Source organism: Callorhinus ursinus, unplaced genomic scaffold, assembly GCF_003265705.2.
Source record: "Callorhinus ursinus isolate GAN/ISIS: 27379988/994484 unplaced genomic scaffold, GSC_fseal_2.0 scaffold65, whole genome shotgun sequence".
Lineage (NCBI taxonomy): Eukaryota > Metazoa > Chordata > Mammalia > Carnivora > Otariidae > Callorhinus > Callorhinus ursinus.
Window position 1 is genome coordinate 3,795,682 of NW_027397127.1, and position 6,557 is coordinate 3,802,238.

The following is a 6,557-nucleotide window of genomic DNA, read 5'->3' on the forward strand; positions in this document are numbered from 1 at the left end:
GGGATGTGTGTGTCATGGTCATGTCTTACACTTCTAGAACTCATGAGAGCTTTCAGAGTGTGTTCACAGCCCCGATCTCATCTGGTCCTCACAGTTCAGCGTGATAAGCACTATTGCTATGAGGTCCATTTTATAGGTGAGGAAACCGACACAACCAGAGATTCATTAATTGCTCCAAGAGTAGCAGAGCTGGCGTTTGAACCCAGGCCTCCTGGCCACAGTGGAGAGCTGCCTCCACCGCACACATTGGGATGGCCACCAGCCTGATCTGCTTCTCACCGGCCAGCCTCCCTCCGACAGTTGGCACCCAGGCCTTTCCAGCCCACCTTCTGCCTCTGGACTCTTGCTCTATCTGGTCTAAGCCACGGCACTGCTGCCAACCAGTCAGTGGGATTTTCCAAGTGCCCAGTTCCATGACTTTACAATGAATAAGTCCCCAAAGGCCACTTGAGCTTCAGTCATCTCCGTCAGTCCAGGTCAGCAGGGAGGGGCCGGAAGGGGGTGCTTGTCTGAATTCTCTAGATGTTGAACCTGTGAAGATTTAGCAGCAATGTTCCCTGGGGCCAGGACTTGTGCAGTCACATGAATCCCTCCCCCCTGAGGGAGGCCCAGTGCCTGGTTTCATGCTTTGCAGTCACCACCTCGAAATTCCTTGTACGTTTGGAACAAGAGGCCCCTCATTTTCATTTAGCACCGGGCCTCCCAAACTATGTAGCCGTTTCTAGCCGAGGTCCATTGTCAGCAGGTCTCTGGGAGCAGGGTTCAGTCTCCCAGAAAAGAGCAGAGGAACCTGCAAAGTTATGGCCTTGAATGAGAGGCCTCCAAGCGTGAAATCCGCTCCTTCGAATTTCACACCACACTCCCATTCTTTTGCCCTCTGTCAGGCTCAGCGACCCGTGTGAACTTTCTCCCTGAGCTGAGAGACCCACCACCTCCAAGTGTTGGCTGCACTGCTCTGATCTACCAGGGTCACTGCAACTTCGTCTCCAAAAGCGATTGCTGTGTGATTAGAGAGAATATATTTGATGTACCTACTAACCTTGCCCCTACACATCCTCTCTTTTTTTTATATTGAAATACTCGAGAGAATTGTTGATTCCCCTGCAGTCAGAAGAAGTAGTACAGAGAGATCCTGTTGATCATTTCCCCAGTCTCCCCCAAAGGGACCATTTTGCAAAACTCTAGTGTATCCCAACAAGGATATTGATATGGATCCAATCCACCAATCTTATTCAGATTCTCGTTTTGCTTAAGCTCATCTGTGTATGGATTTCTTCTATACAATTTTATCACGTGTGGGTTCACGCATCCACCACCACGGTCAAGATTCTGAGCAGTGCTGTCACCTCAAGGACCCTTTGCGGTAGGATCCTTTCAAAACCGCGCCCGCCTCCCTCCTGCGACCCCCTTCCCCACCTGTGGCACACACTGGTCTGGTCTCTATTTCTGAACTTAGCACATGTGGGCTGGTTGCAGGTCTTGCCATCACAGCATCACCTCTGTTTCTGCCCGTGTGTTCTTCCCATGAATTTGTGGCCATTGAAATGGGTTAATAAAGCAAGATGTATCCAGAAAAGTCTTCAAATTCCCTATCAGTCGGATGGATGTTTTCAATTTTAGAGGCAACACCGTCCCAGAGAAAGCTAGAGGACTTTAGGGTTAAGAATTGTTGTTTCAAAACAAAACAAAACAACAAAACAGGGCTCCATTCTTTCTTTCCTGTGTGGCCTGAAGCTGGATACTTAACACCCCGCCACCATCACCCCACCCTCCACCCAGCATCTCCCCTACCTCTGCTAACCTGGAAGAACAATCCCTTGTTTTTGTGAAGATTAAATGAGATAGCTCAGGGAAGCTTCCAGTCTGTTCTTTCTTGGCACCAGCTGAGGAGGGGGAATGGCTCTAACACAGCGAAAAGTCGAAATTGTCGTTTTTCTAAATGCAGTTTTAATACTCACAAGTATTTACAACAAGGGAAAAACAGGAGAAGAATGACTCTACAACTGGGGCTTATAATTAGCTTAATGAGACTTCTAAAGAGCTCTCGGAGGGAACTGGGAAAACTCCTTTTAACTATGTCAAACAAGACCTCGTCCCATCCCCCACTCCCTCTTCCAACATCGAGGAGGGCTTAATTAGTTTAGCAGCTCTTTTCTTTCAAGATCTGGCCATAACAAGCTACAGCCTCCCTTAGTTCAATTTTTTTTTTCAAAAATCCTAAATTAGCGGAGGCCAGATGAATGACATTTTCCTGGGATTGAAAAAGATTCCTTTCCCCCCATGTTGGAAATGCCTCATAGTTCTGTTTGTTTCCAACCCCCTCTCAAACTTTACTTCACTCTCGGGCTCAGGGACAGCTCAAGGCTGTCTCCGCCCTTTTTGTTCTAATTCTATAAGCTTTCCCAGCACTTAAAGGGCTGTTTATGGATGTGTAGCTCTGACAAAGAGATGCTATCATTTCCTTCAGACCTCCCCTGTGTCTCAAGTTTTGAAATCCCAGAAGACAGTTCTACTTGATTCTCTAAGCACTTTGTGTGAGGGTGTGATGGACCCATCCCGGGGGCTCCTGCTAGATTGTGACTGACTCCCATTTGGAACGTCTCCGGACCCCACCGACAACGGTTTCCTGTCCGGTGTTTCACACCAGCAAGTGCGCAAAAGGCAGAGCTGCTGCCCTCAACGAGTTCGCAGTTTGAGAAAACTCAAGTGTACACATGAAACAGTTGGACAGTGATCAACTAGAATCCCGCGTGATATGACGCTGACCCCAAACGAGACGGTTATTCGGTGGTTGCTGAGCAGTCTGTGAGGGAGGAAGGAGGCATCGCGGAGAAAGTAAGGCTGGAGAATCAAAAGATAAGCAAGACCTGGGTGGACGGAGGGGTTGGAAAAGACAGTCTGAGCCGGCGGACATTTCGAGTAAAAACGTGGGAGTACGATTGAATCATGCCATGCATTCAACACCCCTGTGAGTTCTGGATCACCTCAGTTCCTGACTCCTCGCCTTGCCTTCTGTTTGTGACCTTGCCTACTCTCACTTGAGTAGCTACCTAATGCTCAGTTCTCTGGGGGCTTAAGTCTTGGATGGCGTCTATGTCCAGAGCATCATCCTGAGCCAGACTTCCCCAGCCCAGAGTTTCCTGCCCCAGCACCAGCCAGTGGTGGTTGCGTTCCTGAAAATGCTGGCCGGCCCTAAGAAATGGACCACAGAGGCAAACTAGGCCAGCGCCAAGGAGTAGTGGTGAAACCAATCACGGCAAATGGCTACAATGACATCCCTCGGTGGAGGAAGGGCCTCGGTGACCAAGCAGAGGAGTAGAAATTGATAGAGTCGGAGATTAGGAACCACTGTAACCATTTATTTAGGGACAGAGGTTTCCTTTGACTAATATTGAGAAACTAGAGCCCTTTAGTTGACAAGGCAAATGAGTTGCTTCCCTTAATTAAAGGAAGTCCTGCCGACAGCCCAGTGAAACATATTTTTGTGTTAACCAGGCCAACAGGGAAGGCGTCCAATTTACCCCCTCCCAAAGTCTTGGTTGAACTCCACCCCACACTGGCCCAAGGCTATTTGGTTTGGAAGCTGCCAGTCCATCCTCTTCTGTGGCTTCTGTTCACACTCTCACTGGCCTTGGGGGATTGTAATGTCAGAATAGGCAAGGACTGCAGCTCGCTGGCCAAAACCAAATGGTACTGCCCCACGCTGCACTAACATGATCTTCCCCACCCCCCACCCTCCGCCGCTACACACACACACACACGCACGCACGCACACACGCACGCACACACACACACTGGGCGCAGCTGGCTTTTCCCCATCACAGAACTCAATTTTACAATCTAGGGTTGGAAGATGCCCAAGATGAGAGAAACGATTGGGCTGGGGATGTGGTTGGAGGATGCAAAAAGGCAGAACCCAAGACTTGGGTGAATGCTGAAATGGAATTAGTCAGAATCTATAGCATTTTGGAGAGAGTAGCCAGCAACTTGCTCCACAAATCCTGGGCTCCTGGATCAAAGGCTCCTTACCACTGTCCCCACAAACTTTTGAAGGAGGTCAAAACTTCTGAAGAAGTAAAATGTACCACATTACCCAGAATATGAAACCCCCCCCAAAAAAATAGTACAGACAGAAAACGTTCACAAAATCTACAGGTGGTGGACCTCTAACTCCCTGAGGGCTGAGATCATGTTTCTTATTGTTCACCGTTATGACCCCAGGATCTAACATCGGATCCAGCATACAGTAGGAGCTCAGTAAATGTTTGTTGAATGAAAAATGAACCTCAGTAATAATAATGATAATGATAATAATAATAATGACAGCATTAAGTATTCGTTGAGTCCCAACCATACGCCAGGCAGTGTTCTAAGTACTTCACATGCATTAACTAGCTGATGGAATCCTCACAACAACCCTCTAAAGTAGGCCTACCATTATTCCCATTTTCTGGAGCAGGAAAGCAAGGCTCAGGGGGACTGGGCCTTGCCCAAGGGTATACAACTAGTAAGCACAGAGCTTGAAGGAATGGCTACTTCCTCGGGGAAAGAAGGAACACGCTGGCGATCTCTTGACCTTTTGTGGTCTCTTAGCGTTCATAACGATCAACCAAGCGCACTATGAGGCAAGACACTCGGTAACTATTCTTTATTATTTCCCCTGCCTGGGATGCTATCAATTTCCTCTTATCATCCTACCACAGATGCGCACATTGCTCCCTTCTTCCTATTCAAATCCTACTCATTCTTCAAGAGCCAGCTCAAATTTCACCTCTTTTACTAAGCTTGTGCTGAGGAGGCTTGCTCTCTCCCACTTTGGAACTCATATAGCACCTATGGGCCATACCACTCATTTGGTCCTCGAAAGCTACTTAGCATGCTGGTTAAGAGCCAGACTTTAGAATCAGAGCAGGATTTAAATTCCAGCTCGGCCAATTTACTAGGTGTGCGACTGTGGGCAAGTTACTTAACCTCTCCATCCAGGAGCATGATCTTTGAACTGGAAAGAGAATTACAGCCGAGATAGATGAGGAGATAATAAGGGAGTACTTAGTTGCCTTCAATGAGTTCAAGTTTCCAGGCCCAGACAAATTACATCCGAGGCTACTAAGAGAATGTGCAGATGTGATCCCAGAGCCAGTCTTACTAACCTTTGAGAAATTATGGCAAAGGGAAGAGGTGAGAGAGGCAGAGAGGCAGGCAAACGTTGTGATTTTCAGTAAAGGGGGGAGTGGTGCTTCAGGGCTCAAGATGTTGATCCTGGAAACTGCAGATCAGTGAGCATGGCATTGGTCTTTGGCAAAAGTATAGAATGCACTATTAAGCAGGTGATTTTTAAGGCTTTAGAAAGGGAGCGGAAATCACTAGGGGTAAGCATGAACTCACTAAAAGCAAGTCATGCTTCACTAAACCCATTTCCTTTTTTGAATGGGTATCTAAAAGGGTAGACGAAGGGCATACTGTAGCGTAATGTATTTGAATTTCAGCGAGACATTTGAGAAAGTCTTATGATATCCTCGTGGAGAAGATGGGAAAATAGGAGCTGGGTCGGAGCAGAAGCAATGTGGGCTGCTTCAAGTTTGGACAATCTTATTAAAAGTGCTTGTTAAGAAGGGGAGGACGCCAGGGTTACGGTGCAATGTTCAGTCCTGGACTCGATCTCTTCAATAATTGTATTAGTCTGGTTGATCAAATATGCTGATAAAAGAATCTTCCTGATAGAGAGTGTGCACTGTCAGTGGAGGTGACAGCGCCCCCAAGAGGGCAAAAACTGCTTCTTGGGGAGTGGAAAAAAATTTTTTTTTATATATAGGGCACAGATATGCATAGAGTACATAAACATAAGCACAGCACATCTGTGCTATGAAAATCCCATGGAAATATTAGAAAATAATGTCTTAAAAGGCCCTTTAGAGGTGTTATCATGAAAAAAAGGTTGAGAAACAGTGATATAGACAATATGTTTTACATGAAAGACTCAAGATCTAAATAAAATTCCAAGGGATACACTGAAATAAAAAGTAAACAAGGCGATGGTTCTTGGGAATGCATGTAAAGCCCAGCATCTAGGTTAAAATAAAAGTCAGTTGTATAAGCACAGAATCAGGCAAATAATAGTAGTTCATACAAGACACAGAAGACAGATTCTTTTAAGATTTTATTTATTTCTTTGACAGAGAGAGTTGAGAGAGAAAGAGAGACACAGCGAGAGAGGCAACACAAGCAGGGAAGCAGGGGGAGAGGGAGAGGGAGAAGCAGGCTCCCCCCCCCCCCCCCCCGGGCAGGGGGCCCGATGCGGGGCTCAATCCCAGGACACCGGGATCACAACCTGAGCCGAAGGCAGACGCTTAACGACTGAGCCACCCAGGCGCCCCGGAAGACAGATTTAATTGAGCTACAGGATCTGCTCAGAAGACAACCAGAATGGCCAAGATCTGGAAACTGTGTCCCATTAAGCATGGCTTAAGTGAACTGAGGCTATTTAGGAGGACAGAAGGCTTGGGGTGACATGACAAATATTGTAGGCGTCTGTCATGTGAGAGAGGAATTAGAAACAG